This window comes from Sceloporus undulatus, chromosome 1 (assembly GCF_019175285.1).
Source record: "Sceloporus undulatus isolate JIND9_A2432 ecotype Alabama chromosome 1, SceUnd_v1.1, whole genome shotgun sequence".
NCBI classification, from domain to species: Eukaryota; Metazoa; Chordata; class Lepidosauria; order Squamata; family Phrynosomatidae; genus Sceloporus; species Sceloporus undulatus.
In genome coordinates this window covers 26,507,908-26,521,308 of record NC_056522.1, presented here as the reverse complement: position 1 = coordinate 26,521,308, position 13,401 = coordinate 26,507,908, and the positions used below count along the sequence as shown (strand labels likewise).

The window sequence follows — 13,401 nt, the reverse complement described above, 5'->3', positions numbered from 1 at the left end:
GAGTCCATCGGCAGTCCTGCCTCAGGCAGCAAAATGTCTTGGGCAAGCCTGGCTCTCAACTCCTGGTGCTCCTTCCCCGATTCAAGCTAAAGTTGCGTGGTGTGAATCTGAGCAAAACCTCAGCTCCTTGCAACAACAAAAGGGTATCACTCTTCTGTGGATTTGGGGTGTTGGTGTACTTTGTAGCAACAGGGCTCAAGGGTGATACCCTTTTGTTGTTGTTGTTGTTGTGTGTCTTCAAGTCATAGAATGGGAAGAGGCCCCAAGGGCATCCAGTCCAGCCCCATTCTGCCCCATTCAAAAGCACCCCTGAGCGATGGCCAATATCTAGCCTCTGTTTAAAGACCTCCAAAGAAGGAGACCTCACTGCTCTCCAAGGCGGCTTACTCCACTTTCCAACAGCTCTGACCATCAGGAAGCCCTTCCTAATGTTCCTCTAGTTTGAAGCCATTGCTCTGGATCCTCCATCATGTGCCCTGTTCCAAAATGGCCGCTCACTTCCGCGTCGCCTGCCCACAAACAAAATGGCGGCAGGAGAAGGAAGGGAAAGAAATGACAAAATGGGGGCGTGGTTTTCTTCATCAAGCTAAGCTTTCCGGAAATGGTTTGCTGGTGGAGTCCGCGCTGCTATAGGCCGCCGCTTGGCCCCGCCCCCTCGTTGGCGGTTGGTGGAATGAAGATTCCGAGGCCTGCGATTGGCTGAGGCGCTGTCACTCCCTCCGAAGCTGCTGCTACTCCTTCCCTGAGGCCAGAGAGGCTGAGACTGGGCCGCGGAGGAGGAAGGGGCTCCGCTGAGGAAGAGGAGGAGAAGGGGGCGGCCTGGCGCTTCTGAGGGAAAGAAGGCAGCCGAAGAGGGACATGTTTCAGCCCGTCGCCACCTTCCGCGGCCGCCTCCAAACCGGAGCTTAGGTGAGGAAGCGCAGCGGCCATTCCGTCCAGGGAAAAGGAAAGCTCCGTCGCAGAGAAGGAGGAGGCGGCACAGGGGCCACGATCCCGGGAGCTTCAGGAAGAGGAGGGCGGGAAGCAGACGCCCCCCGAGAGAGAGAGAGAGAGAAAGACGGGGGAGAAGATCCTCATATCCCCCAGGAAGGAAGGCTGGCTGGGCGACTGCAGGGCAGGGGCTGTCTTCCTCCCCAGACTCAAAACCCAGCCCCCCAGATTTTAAGGAGGCTCTCAGGTTCTCTTCCTTCCCCCCTACTCCCCGGGGGCCCCCCCCCCCGACCCCCCCCCCCCCCCAAAAACCCCCAAGGCGCCCCCCGGGGGGCCCCCCCCCCCCCCCCCCAATATCCAGATATCCTCCTCGTCCTCCCAGTCTCCAGGAGTGCCCCCAGAGAGAGTCTCTTCCTTCGCCCCAATATCTAGGAATGTCCCCCAAAGAGAGTCCTTCCCCCAATATCCAGGGAAGCCCCTCAGAGAGGTTCTCTTCCTTCGTCTCAGTATCTTGGTACGTCCCCCAAAGAGAGTCTCTTCCTCTCTAAATGTGGTCCCCTCCCAGTATCCAGATGTCTTCCCCCCAGTATCCAGGGATGCCCCCCAAAGAGAGATCCTCCTCCTCCTCCCAGTATCTAGGGGTGGCCCTCAGAGAGATTCCCAAACTGTCCCCAATATCCAGGAATGCCGCTAGAGAGGTTTTTATTCCTTCCCCCAATAGACAAAGAAGCCCTTCACACCCCTCACAACCTCTCCTCCTCCCTCCAATATCTGGGGGTGCTCCTCAGAGAGATTCACCTTGCCTCCCCCCCCAATATCCAGGGACGCCCCTCAGGGAGGTATTCTTCCTCCTCCCAATATCGAGGGATGGTCCCCAGAGATATTCACTTCCTTCTCCCCCCTACTATCCATAGGTGCCCCTCAAAGACATTCTTTCCCCCACACCCCGCGATCTCCCCCCCCAAAGAGATTTCCATCCTCCTCCCAATATCCAGCGATGCCCCTCAGGGGCACCCCAGATATAGTACTCTTTACTCCCAGTATCTAGGGGTGCCCCTCAGAGAGGTTCTCTTCCCCCTTCCAATAGCCAGAGATGCCTCTCAAAAAGATTCTCTCCCCCCGCCATATCCAGGAATGCCCCCCAAAGAGATTTCCATCCTCCTCCCAGTATCCATCCTCTGATGCCCCTCAGAGAGATTCTCTCTGCTGCTCCCAATATCCAGGGAGGCCCCCTAGAGAGGTTCTCTCCCTCCATTATCTGGGGAGGCCTCAGATATGGTACTCTTTCCTCCCAATATCCAGGGGTGCCCCAGAGAGCTTCTTTTTCTCCCCCAGTATCCAGGAATGCAGATTCAAGTGAATGTGGGGCCATAATTTTGAGTTCCCTTTTATTGCAAGGTTGTGAGCAGCCCTGGATAGATAAGAGCTAATATTACTAGCCTTTGTGATGTTAAAAAAAACCCTGCATAAAATATATCTTCAGCAGTTTCTGCTGACTTGAGATATAATTTTCCATATGAATTGATAATAGTTGGGGGAGTGGAGGTTTTCTTTATGCTTCAGAAGGCCTTGATTGTATATGATCATAATGGGAATGATTTTTAGGCAAATAGGTGAGGAGACATTAAATAAAACCAATTTATGGGAGTGTGGCTCCGTTAGGTGAAGAAAAATGAAATAAGCCTGGTTTATAGGAATGTGGCTTCATACAGAGTGTTTTCTTAGGGGTGTTTATTACCTCCTGTAATTCTGTTTCTGTGCCTGGCTTTGAAACCAAGTATTGGCAATGGAGTCACAATCGGTGGTTTCAGAGTTGATGGGGATGCTTTCCCCCAAAGTTTTGTAGTTCCTCTGTGCCCACAGTGGATCTATAGCCACCCTGTCAGTCAGAGTAGCTAATTTCCTTAAAGCTATTACAAGCCTCACTGTCTCATTCATATATTGATAGATAGTATTATTAGTATTACTGCTATATTAAATCGCTGACTATGGCTCTCATTGTCAGATGTTATATTTGAAATGTGGTAGTAATAAGTATATACTTTGAAATAAAATATCTGGATGGATATATACAGCTGTCTTTGTAAATGAACTAGACTATTGGCTTCTTGAGCCATGGTTCTTTCTTCTCTGGATAGAACCAACTTTCAGACTGTGCCTTTGACAGACCGGGTTCTTTCTTATTGTAGCTCCGTGCTTCACAGGGAGTGATCCTGTATTCAGATCTCACACAAACAAACCATGGATAAATTGAAGGCAACTTCAGATGTGGTCAATTTTGTGCCTGGAAGCCCTACTGTGTAGGAATGTGCAAATCACATGTAGCAGTTATACAGGAAAATGTATGTATTTACACTTGAGGAGGCAGACTGTGTCCGTTTGTGATGACATGTTTCTGTGATTGTTTCACATGACTGTGTGTGGTTTATGTGCTTCATCATACATTACATTACTGTCTTTACCTTAACAACACCTAAAGGTTTTCCTGATGCAAAAGCATGGAGGCTTCCTGAGAAATGTAGTGTTCTCTTCCTAACAAAGGGGCTTGTAGCATCACAAAGGATCTGAGACAAACTGGAAAAAGACAGTAGCTTGGTTTTGTTTTTTGTTTTTTGCTAATGGATTTAAAGTTTATTTTCTGAACTTTAAGAGTTTCCCAGTTCCCACATGGCCAGAAGAAGGAAAGCCTGCCTGCATAAATATCTTTCCATACCATCTGAACTGAGGACAACAGTCACAACCTCGTCACAAAATGCATCCCTATCACTTAACATCGTCACTTTTTCTTTCTTTCTTTCTTTCTTTCTTTCTTTCTTTCTCCTGTATGATTTTTAACACCTTTTTGCCTGATGAAGAAGCCAGTGGAGCTTTGAAAGCATGCAACTTGTATATAGTATTAGCATTTTGATTGGCCCAATAGCGTATCACTGGTGAATTTTGGATGCTGTTGTACTGTCTATACAAAATTTGCCTGACTTGGAAGCAGCCCATGCTCAGTAATTCATTTCATAGTTCTTGATTTGCAAAATGAGGGATTAACACTTATCTTATGGAATTATCAATGAAACGGGGGGGGGGGGGGAATATTATCTCCTAATTCATTATATATACTAGAGCCAGCTTAGTGTAGGGGTTTGAGCGTTGGGCTACAATTGTGGAGACCAGGGGTCGAATCCCGGTTCAGTCATGGAAACTCACTTAGTGACCTTGGACAAATCACATTCTCTCAGCCCCAAAGGCAAAAAACCCTCTGAACAATTCTTGTCCACAAAACCCCGTAATAGGTTCATCTTAGGGTCACCGTAAATCAGAAACTACTTGAAGCCATACAACAACAATTACAAATGTTTATTGCAAGCCTTGTTTGTGCTAGCTCTAAATATTATGTAATATTTTAAAAAATTAGTGTGTAGTCATGTCAACTGAGTATTGCTAGTGGTATTAGTTATGTTATTGATGGTAGATTCAAACTCCTTGGCATTACATTGCCTTCTTAATGGGCCATATTAGAAATATGAATGAGTTGGGTTTTTTTTTTAATTTCAAAGGGTAGTTATTAGTACAGTGGTGCCTCGGGTTACGAATTTAATTCGTTCCGCGGCCGCTTTCGTAACCCGAAAAGCCTTCGTAAGCCGAAATGCCATAGGCGCTAATGGAAAAAAAGCTGCGGTTCCCTTTAAAATAGCGCCGAAGTTTTTCGTAACCCGAAAAAACATTCGTAACCCGAAACAATAATTCCCTATGGGATTTTTTCGTATCCCGAAAATTTCGTAACCTGGGTAATTCGTATCCCGAGGTACCACTGTAATTGTATCAACCTTAAGTTTATGTAATACTCTGGTAGCATTTGGCTATTGAAACAATCAAAACTTACATTTAAAGCCTATAGAAAAGCAATGGGGAACCTATGTTGCTCCTAATATTGGAATGCATCAGCCCAAGCCAGCTGTTTCCCTCAGATTCACACAGTATGATTAAAGATGGTGGAAGTTACAGTCCAGTTACATTTGGAGGACCCCAGGTTCACCCTTGATATACAAAATCTACATTTGACTGAAGGTTCTCCACCTGTTATAGACTAACTGTTGTGATTTTCATAGGAAAGGTGATGTTTCAAATAAGAATCCACTTTATATTTATTTACCTAGCTCACAGTAAATACCCTTTGGGTTGTGTTTCCAAGCAAATGTGTGTTGGACCTCATGCTAATTAATAAAAAATAGAAGTAGACCATGGATCCTTCTAATTTATAGTTGAGCACCAATAAGTATATAATTAAGAGCACTCCCTAGATTTTATTGTAAGTTAAGACCTGTATTGTTGTTGTGTGCCTACAAGTCGTATGCCCCAGTCCCTAGTACTGTATATATATTCATAAGCCTATTAATGTAATTATGACAGTTTTGCACATGTACCTATAAGGTTGCCTTATGCTGTCAGATTGCAACTTGCACTATCAGATCATTATTGTCAGAAAGAGCTTTACAGGGACCAAGTCTGTGTTGGCTTATGGCCTTAAAATTGGAAACATATTTTAGAAAGTTTACTGTGTAATTTGTAAGAAATATATTCCATCATATAAAATTTTGTATTAAGAAAAAGTGCTTAATCAAACAAAAGGGAGCTTTCTGGGTTCAATGCAATGTTTGCTGATTTAGTATTAAGGGTTATTTTTTTCATACAAAAAGGCTTCATTTGGATAACCAGAAGGTTACATGATGTATGAGATTTCTATCATGAAATGTCTAGGAAATGCTTTACCCTTAGGACAACATGCACAGTGAACAAGGAACATGATATTTACTTGCCTTACAAATTGGCACGCAAAGTAAAATGTTTATTCAGGGTCACCTGTAGGACAGTGGAAATATAGTGATGTGGAAGTGCCCCGAGGAAAGTCCATTTGTGTAAAGACATCTGTTACTTTAATCGTGAAGACCTGAGCCCCAAAGCTCCCTGTCAAAGAGTGAGAACAATTTATAAACATTCACAGATCAGAAGCTGAGACTGTTAGCAGGCATGTAGATGTTCTCTAGGTTTGTGGAAAATTTCTTATATCTATAAAACTTCATATGTACCCTGCCACTGAAAAAGTTGGGATATTACTGTTCATGATATAAGAACCGTAAAGTTCACAAAAATTTGTGAAGTGACATTTTTTTTTAGTAAAGCTGTGGAAGGGAAACAGAAGAGGGCATTCTCCACATTAACTAGGTTGCCTGAAGCCTTATTCATACTTAACACTACAGAAATTTCATTGTTTCCCTTTGTTCTCACTGTAGTATATGTATATAGTTCTGGATCGTTTCTAAAAACATTGTAAAGAATTTGATGCAGCTATGAATTAAAACTACTGAATCGCTTTATAATATTGGACAAATTGTATGCACGAGTTCTTCTAAACAGGAAGGGAACTAAAGCAATATTGCATGGAAAATAGGCAATAATTCTGAGGAAGAGGTGCATTCAATGGTCTAGCTGTTATATATTTAAATGGAATTTATGTAATTTAATTATAGTGTGCAGCTAGTGTCCATTATGGTCACATTAAAAAATTAAGGCCCAATACTGGAGTTACGGTTTTAGTAGTTTTTGGTAGGAACTTTGACTGGGCCAGCTCAGTTTTTCTCCCTAAATTTTTCTGATTTAAATCTGAAGCTTCATTCTGATGAAACATCAGACTCTTGAGTTCCTGATTTCCCATTCCTTTTATGATTCCTGGATTTCTGAGAGAAACCTAGCTAATCAATAAATTCTTTATATGTAATGAACTATATTTCTGTTAAGTGGAAAGCCAAGTTTGAATGTGTCTTTTCATGGCTAAGCGGGCTTGAACCCATAACTAAATTGGAGGCAGTAGGCTCCAACAAACCTAGAATTCTGGCCTGTTATGCCTGTGCACAGCATGCTGCTGGTTACTTACAATGCAACGAAAAGAGAAAAAACCAGGAAGAAATCCTCAATTCCTTCCCTTATCTGTGAAAGTGGACAAACCCGAGAAGGGAAGCTATCCGCTGCAAAGCTCCACAGTTTCCTTAGCCATTCCTGTTGCAAGTGGGAATGATTGAGCAATGAGCACGATACACTGAGTCTATATGGCAAGCTAAATTCCAGTGGATCACTGATTTGTCATACTGTGTGCATTTGCTAAAACGTGGTTACAGATTTTGCTAGAGAAAGAGTTTAAAGTGAAAGTGCAATTGAGGTTGAGTACCAGCACTTCACTAGTAATATTACTCAGCATTTTGATATTGCCAAATGTCTGCCTTCAGCAACTCCGTTGCCCAGATTGCATTACTACTTTGGTGGTTCCCATGTCCTTCAAGTGACTATGAACTGTCACATTTGATTATCTTTGCTTTGTGAGAAGTGGTAGAATGCACATTTAAAAAGAACTGAATAAATTCTGTTTCTTTCAACCATTTACTTGGTTGCTTTGAATCTAAGTTTTGCGTAAATGCAAAGCTTTAACAGTTGTCTGAACTCTTTAACATGAAGGCTGTATTCCTAAGCATGCCTATATCCCAGTAAGTCCTATTAGACATTAATGGACTGTCTTCTATGTTAGGGTGTGGGACACTTGCTAAGCAGCGAGTCCACTAATGCTGTTGGTTTAATGTATGGATTTCCAAACCAAAATGGTAATCTTAATCTGAACCATTCATGATTAAGATGGTTTACTTTGGGATCATGTAGTGATCCAACAAAAAGCAAATGGCACTAGACTGAAGCCACAGCCCTAGCCATAGTTGAAAGTAAATCCTGTTGCATTGGGATTTGTTTCTCTATAAATCGATACTTGTCCAAGCTGTAAAAATGGATTATTATGGACAAATACTGACATTGTAACACCTTGTTTCTCTTTAGCATGGCTGTTTAAATTTTATATTAAGTTATCTGAAACAAATCTTCTTAACATTTAGAAGATAATGTACAGTATAGCCCTACTCCAGTTTGTTTGAAAACAAGGCCATAACCTTTTCCTCTGCATTTGAAAAAGCTTCTATCCCATTCTTAGTTTTTGTGATTTCTTCTTTTCCTAGTTTTTAATGAACTTTTACTGTGTCTCTTTTCTTACTTGCACAGTTAATGCTTGTTGGCATGAGATTTTCTGTCTTGGCAACAAAAGAAATGCATTTATTATCTCTAGGTTGCAAGACTGTATCCTTAATTTGTATTTTTCATTAATCCCTTCCCACCAAAATATCTTCAATCCAGTAAGCATTTAGTCCAAGCAGGGTGCCTAATTGGATTTGGTGAACAAGACCTCAACTTTCAGTGATTCTTGGATAACCCAGGCAATTTAATTTATTTCATTAGGCTTTTTAATGTTTATTTTTGCATCCTATATCAGAATCACTTGACAGTTTATAATTATTTATCTCAATAAGCATGAGAAAGCAAGGTCCACAGATATATTTAAACTAAGTATTTTCACTTTGTACAGAGTAGTTTCTGTTTATCCAAATCTCATGCTCTGAGTAGTTTATTATGTATCTAATTATTTTATGTATTAGCTTTGTTTAATAAAAATATTAATGAATTTAGTTGAATAATAAGCCAGAATTATGCTATCTCTGAATTTCAAATTATGTTTCAAAAAAAGCACAAGTGAGTTTATTTTTAATTTAGCTAGATGTGCTTTGATTTTAGTAGTGGCTTGAGTATCAATAATAATAATAATAATAATAAATTATTTATTTATAGCCCTCCCAATCACAAGGAATCCGGGCGGGTTACAGCAATAAAAATACATAGAGAATAAAATAAAATTCAAAATTAGTCCCTTCCCAACCCCCCATCCCAATACTAAAATTGCCATGACAGTTGCCATGGAGGGAGGGCTTGGATTAGGACATTTGGAGATGAGTGTCTGAATTCCTGCTCAGTCATGGAAACCCACAGGTTGGCTTTTGGCAGGTCACGCACTCTCAGCCTCAGAGGATGGCAAGCCCCCTCTGAACATGTTCTGCCAAGAAAACCTGTCCAACAAAAGCCTTAGGGTCACCATAAGTCAGCAATGACTTGAAATCACATAATAGTAAAATAATAATAATAATAATAATACTATAATAATAATAATAATATTTATATCCCGCCCCTTTGAGGTCAGTCGGGGCGGCTAACAATAATACAATACAATACAATATATATCAAAATCTACTTCCCTCTCCCCCTTAAAAAGTTATTAAATCAATTATAATTAAAACCAACAAATTAAAACAACATAATAATAAAATGTTGGTAATGTATAACTGCTCATTATGACTTGAGAAGCCAAAAGTTTGCTGTTGCATAGGGTAAAAATAGGTCAAAGGCGGGGCAAAAGGTAAGGAGTATGCTGTTCTAAAAAAAGTAAGCAAATCCCATACTTGCAAAACCAATGGATATGTACGCCCTGAAAACTTAGAATCATGGGATAATTGAATCATAGAGTTGGAAGAAATCACAAGAGCCACCCAGTCCAACCCCCTGCCATGCAGGAACTCTCAATCAAAGCATCCCTGACAGATGGCCATCCAGCCTCTGCTTAAAGACCTCCAAAGATGGAGACTCCACCACTATCTGAAGGAGTGTGTACCACTATCTAACAGATTTTACTGTCAGGAAGTTCCTCCTAATTTTGAGGTGGAATCTCTTTTCCTGTATCTTGCATCCATTGTTCCGGGACCTGTTCTCTGGAGCAGCAAAAAACTACCTTGCTCCATCCTCAGTATGGCATCCCTTCAAATATTTAAACAAGGCTATCATATCACCGCTTAACCTTCTCTTCTCCAGGCTAAACATATCTAGCTTCCTAAATCCCTCATCATTGGGTTTCTAGAACCTTCACCATTTTGGTTGCCCTTCTCTGAACACGCTTCATCTTCTCAACATCCTTTTTGAATTGTGGTGCCCAGAACTGGATACTGTATTCTAGGTGAGGCCTGACCAAGGCAGAGTAGCGTGGCACTATTACTCCCCTTGATCTAGAAACTATACTTCTGTTGATGCAGCCTGGAATCGTATTGGCCTTTTTAGCTGCCACATCCCACTATTGACTCATGTTCAATTTGTGGTCTACTATGACTCCTAGATCCCTTCCACATGCAGTTTTGTTAAGCCAGGTGTCCCCCATCCTATATCTATGCCTTTCATTTTTTTATCCTAAGTGCAGTACCTTACATTTCTCTGTGTTGAGATTCATTTTGTTAGCTTTGGCCTAGCTTTCTAATCTATTAAGGTCATTTTGAATTTTGATCCTATTCTCTGGGGTATTAGCTATTCCTCTTAATTTGGTGTCATCCGCAAATTTGATAAGTATACCCCCTACTCTTTCATCTAGGTCATTGATAAAGCTGTTGAATAGCACTGGGCCCAGGACAGACCGTTGTGGCACCTCACTGGTGACTTCTCTCCAGGGTGAAGAGGAGCCATTGCTGAGTACCCTTTGGGTTTGACCAGTCAACCAATTACAAATCCATTTAACAGTTGCATTGTGTAGCCCACATTTCACTAGCTTGTTTGCAAGAATGTTATGGGGAACCCTGTCAAAGGCCATACTTAAATTAAGATATACAATATCCACAGCATTCTCTTCATTTACCAAGCTGGTAATTTTATCAAAAAATGAGAACAGATTAGCCTGGCATGACTTGTTTTTCTGAAACCTATGTTGACTTTTTGTGATTATGGCATTGCTTTCTAGATGTTCACAGACTCTCTGTTTAATGATCTGCTCTAGAATCTTTCCTGGTATTGATGTCAGACTAACTGGACGATAATTGTTGGGATCCTCTTTTTCCTCATTTTTGATGATGGGGACAACGTCTGCCCTTCTCCAGTCTGCTGGGACTACTCCTATTCTCCAGAAGTTTTCAAAGATTATTGTCAATGCCTCTGCGATTACATTTGCCAGTTCTTTTAATACCCTTGGACATAGTTCATCTGGTCCCGGAGACTTAAATTTGTTTAGATTAACCTGGTATTCCTGTACTACCTCTTTACTTATTCAGTTCTGCATTTCCCCTGTTGTGTCCTCTGCTCCATTTTCCTCAGGTTGAACACTTTTTTCCTCTTGTGAGAAGACTGAGACAAAGAAGGTGTTGAGTAATCCTGCCTTTTCTCTGTCCCTGTTAGCATTTTGCCATCTTCTCCATATAGTGGCCCTACCATTTCCTTCTTCTTTTTCTGCGAACATACCCCCAAAATGCTTTTTCTTGTTCTTAACCTCTCTAGCAAACCTGAGCTCATTCTGTGCTTTATAGCTTTTCTGACTTTACTCCTACACGTGCTTGCTAATTGTTTGAATTCTTCTTTGTTGATTTCTCCCCTTTTCCATTTCTTATACATGTTCCGTTTAAAACTTAGCTCAGTTGAAAGTTCTTTAGTCATCCATACTGGCTTCTTGAGACACCTCCCATTTTCCCTCCTCTTTGGAACTGTTTGAAATTGTGCCTTTAGTATCTCCCTTTTGAGAAACTCCCATCCATTCTGAACCCCCTTCTCTTTTAGTATTCCTGACCATGGGATCACCCCCAGTACTTCTCTAAGTTTACTGAAAACGGCTCTTCTAAAGTCTAGAATGCAAAAACAGTTACCTTCTGCACATAGTCACATTCAACAGTGCAGGTTTTTTTTTTTTAAGAAGTTGTTGTTTAAAGTGTGGACATATACTGATGATATAAACTAGAACATTAGCTGTTGATAATCACCTTGCAATCCTTTTCACTTTTCCTTATGTTCCAAAGAAATCCACTTGTTCTCCTCCTCCTCCAAAAGCTCCTCCAAGACCTCTCTTCATTCTAGATTCCTCCTTCAGTTCATTAAGCTTAATGGCTACATAGCAGGAAGAGAAAGAGGCATAGTAGGAGAAATATGCTATTGCTCATTGTTAATTGAAGTTTTTAGTTCTCCATGTGACCTAAATACTCCCCCTCCCCTTTCTTCTCCTAATTGGTCAGGAGTTTCAGCATAGTGATTGGAGAGCAGGGAGATTTAGGTTGAACAGATATAAAAGCTGGGCATCCATTTAATCTTGGAGAGCTGGAGTGGAAGTGGGATGCTGTTTAAACAGAACCTTCACAATTTCAGCTTGGTGAAGAAAGAAATGAAGGGACTAAGGGGTTGAAAAAGTAGTAGAGGTATTTTTGTGGGAATGGTGAGTGGGGAGAATGAGATGAAACCAGCCTACTGAAATACCCAGTTTTCATTTGAATTGCTCAGCATTTTCAAATATACAGTGAATTATGTGATAATAGGGTGTATTTTTAATGGTCCCAGATAAGCAAAACCATTCTACTGTATAAGAAAATCACTCTACTTGAATTTGAAGGAAACCTGTAAAATTCCATCCTTAGGCTCATGGAAAGGCAAACAATTTTCCTGATTATCACTACAGCTCCTTGTACTATGAAGATTTAGGTTTAAACTATGGGTAAATCTGTTTGCTAGAGCCAGTATGGTGTAGTGGTTTGAGCGCTGGAGTAAGACTCTGGAGATCAGGATTCGATTCCCTGCTGGCCATGGAAATCCACTGGTAATTTTGGGTAAGTCTCAACTCACACTGTCAGCCCCAGAAAACCCCATGATGGCTTTGCTTTAGGATTTCTGTAATTCAGGAATGACTTGGAGGTACGCAACAACATCTCTTTGATAGTTGCAGCTAAGGTGCATCCATTGATCTCACGACTTGATTACTGTAATGTCCTCCTGGCTGGGCTTCCTTTTTCTCACCTCCGTCCTTTAATCTCTGTCCAGCATTCAGCTGCACGCATTATCACTTCCACCCACCGCTCTGACCACATCTCTCCTGTGTTGGCATCCCTTCACTGGCTCCCTCTCCCTTTCCGCATTCAGTATAAGCTCCTGCTGTCGACATTCAAAGCCCTCCATGGACTGGCCCCTCCTTACTTATCAGACCTTCTTTCTCCTCACCTTCCCACCAGGGCCCTCCGTTCTGGTAGTCAAGGGTTCCTGTCTCAGCCCAGGATTTCCTCTGCCCCATCCCGGATTCGCCCCTTTTCACTTGCTGCCCCTCACTCCTGGAACCTTCTTCCTCCACAAGCAAGAGCCATCACTTCTTTAACCAGCTTCAAAACGGAGTTGAAAACCATCCTATTTAGAGAAGCCTTCCCAGGCATCGCATAATTGTCGCTTACTATCTGATGTTCTGTTGTTGGCTGTTTATCTATCCATTTCCTGTATTGCTATGTACTGTATATGTATTATCCTACTTGTGAGTATGTATTTTCCCTGGATAATGATTAACCTTCCATTTTGAAGCCAAGCCCTCCCTTCAGTCCATCTGCCTTGGTCCAGGCCTCGGAGGTTGAGAGGAACTGCTGGACCTCTTACCCTTTCCCGTCACCACTCCCTTCTCCTTCTGTGTCATGTCTTTTTAGATTGTAAGCCCGAGGGCAGGGAACCGTCTAACTAAAAGGATTGCATGTACAGCGCTGTGTAAATTTACAGCGCTTCATAAATAAAGGT

The 13,401-nt window shown here is 41.8% G+C and overlaps 1 protein-coding gene across 1 annotated transcript in view; it reads left to right on the top strand.

Moving 5' to 3' along the window:
- Window positions 1-696: 696 nt before the first annotated feature.
- Window positions 697-13,401, top strand: part of SOCS5 (suppressor of cytokine signaling 5) — a 31,906-nt gene continuing 19,201 nt past the window's right edge. The window contains exon 1 of the mRNA XM_042445546.1: window positions 697-909. The gene's annotated coding sequence lies outside the window, so the exon portion shown is untranslated. The remainder of the gene's footprint in view (window positions 910-13,401) is intronic.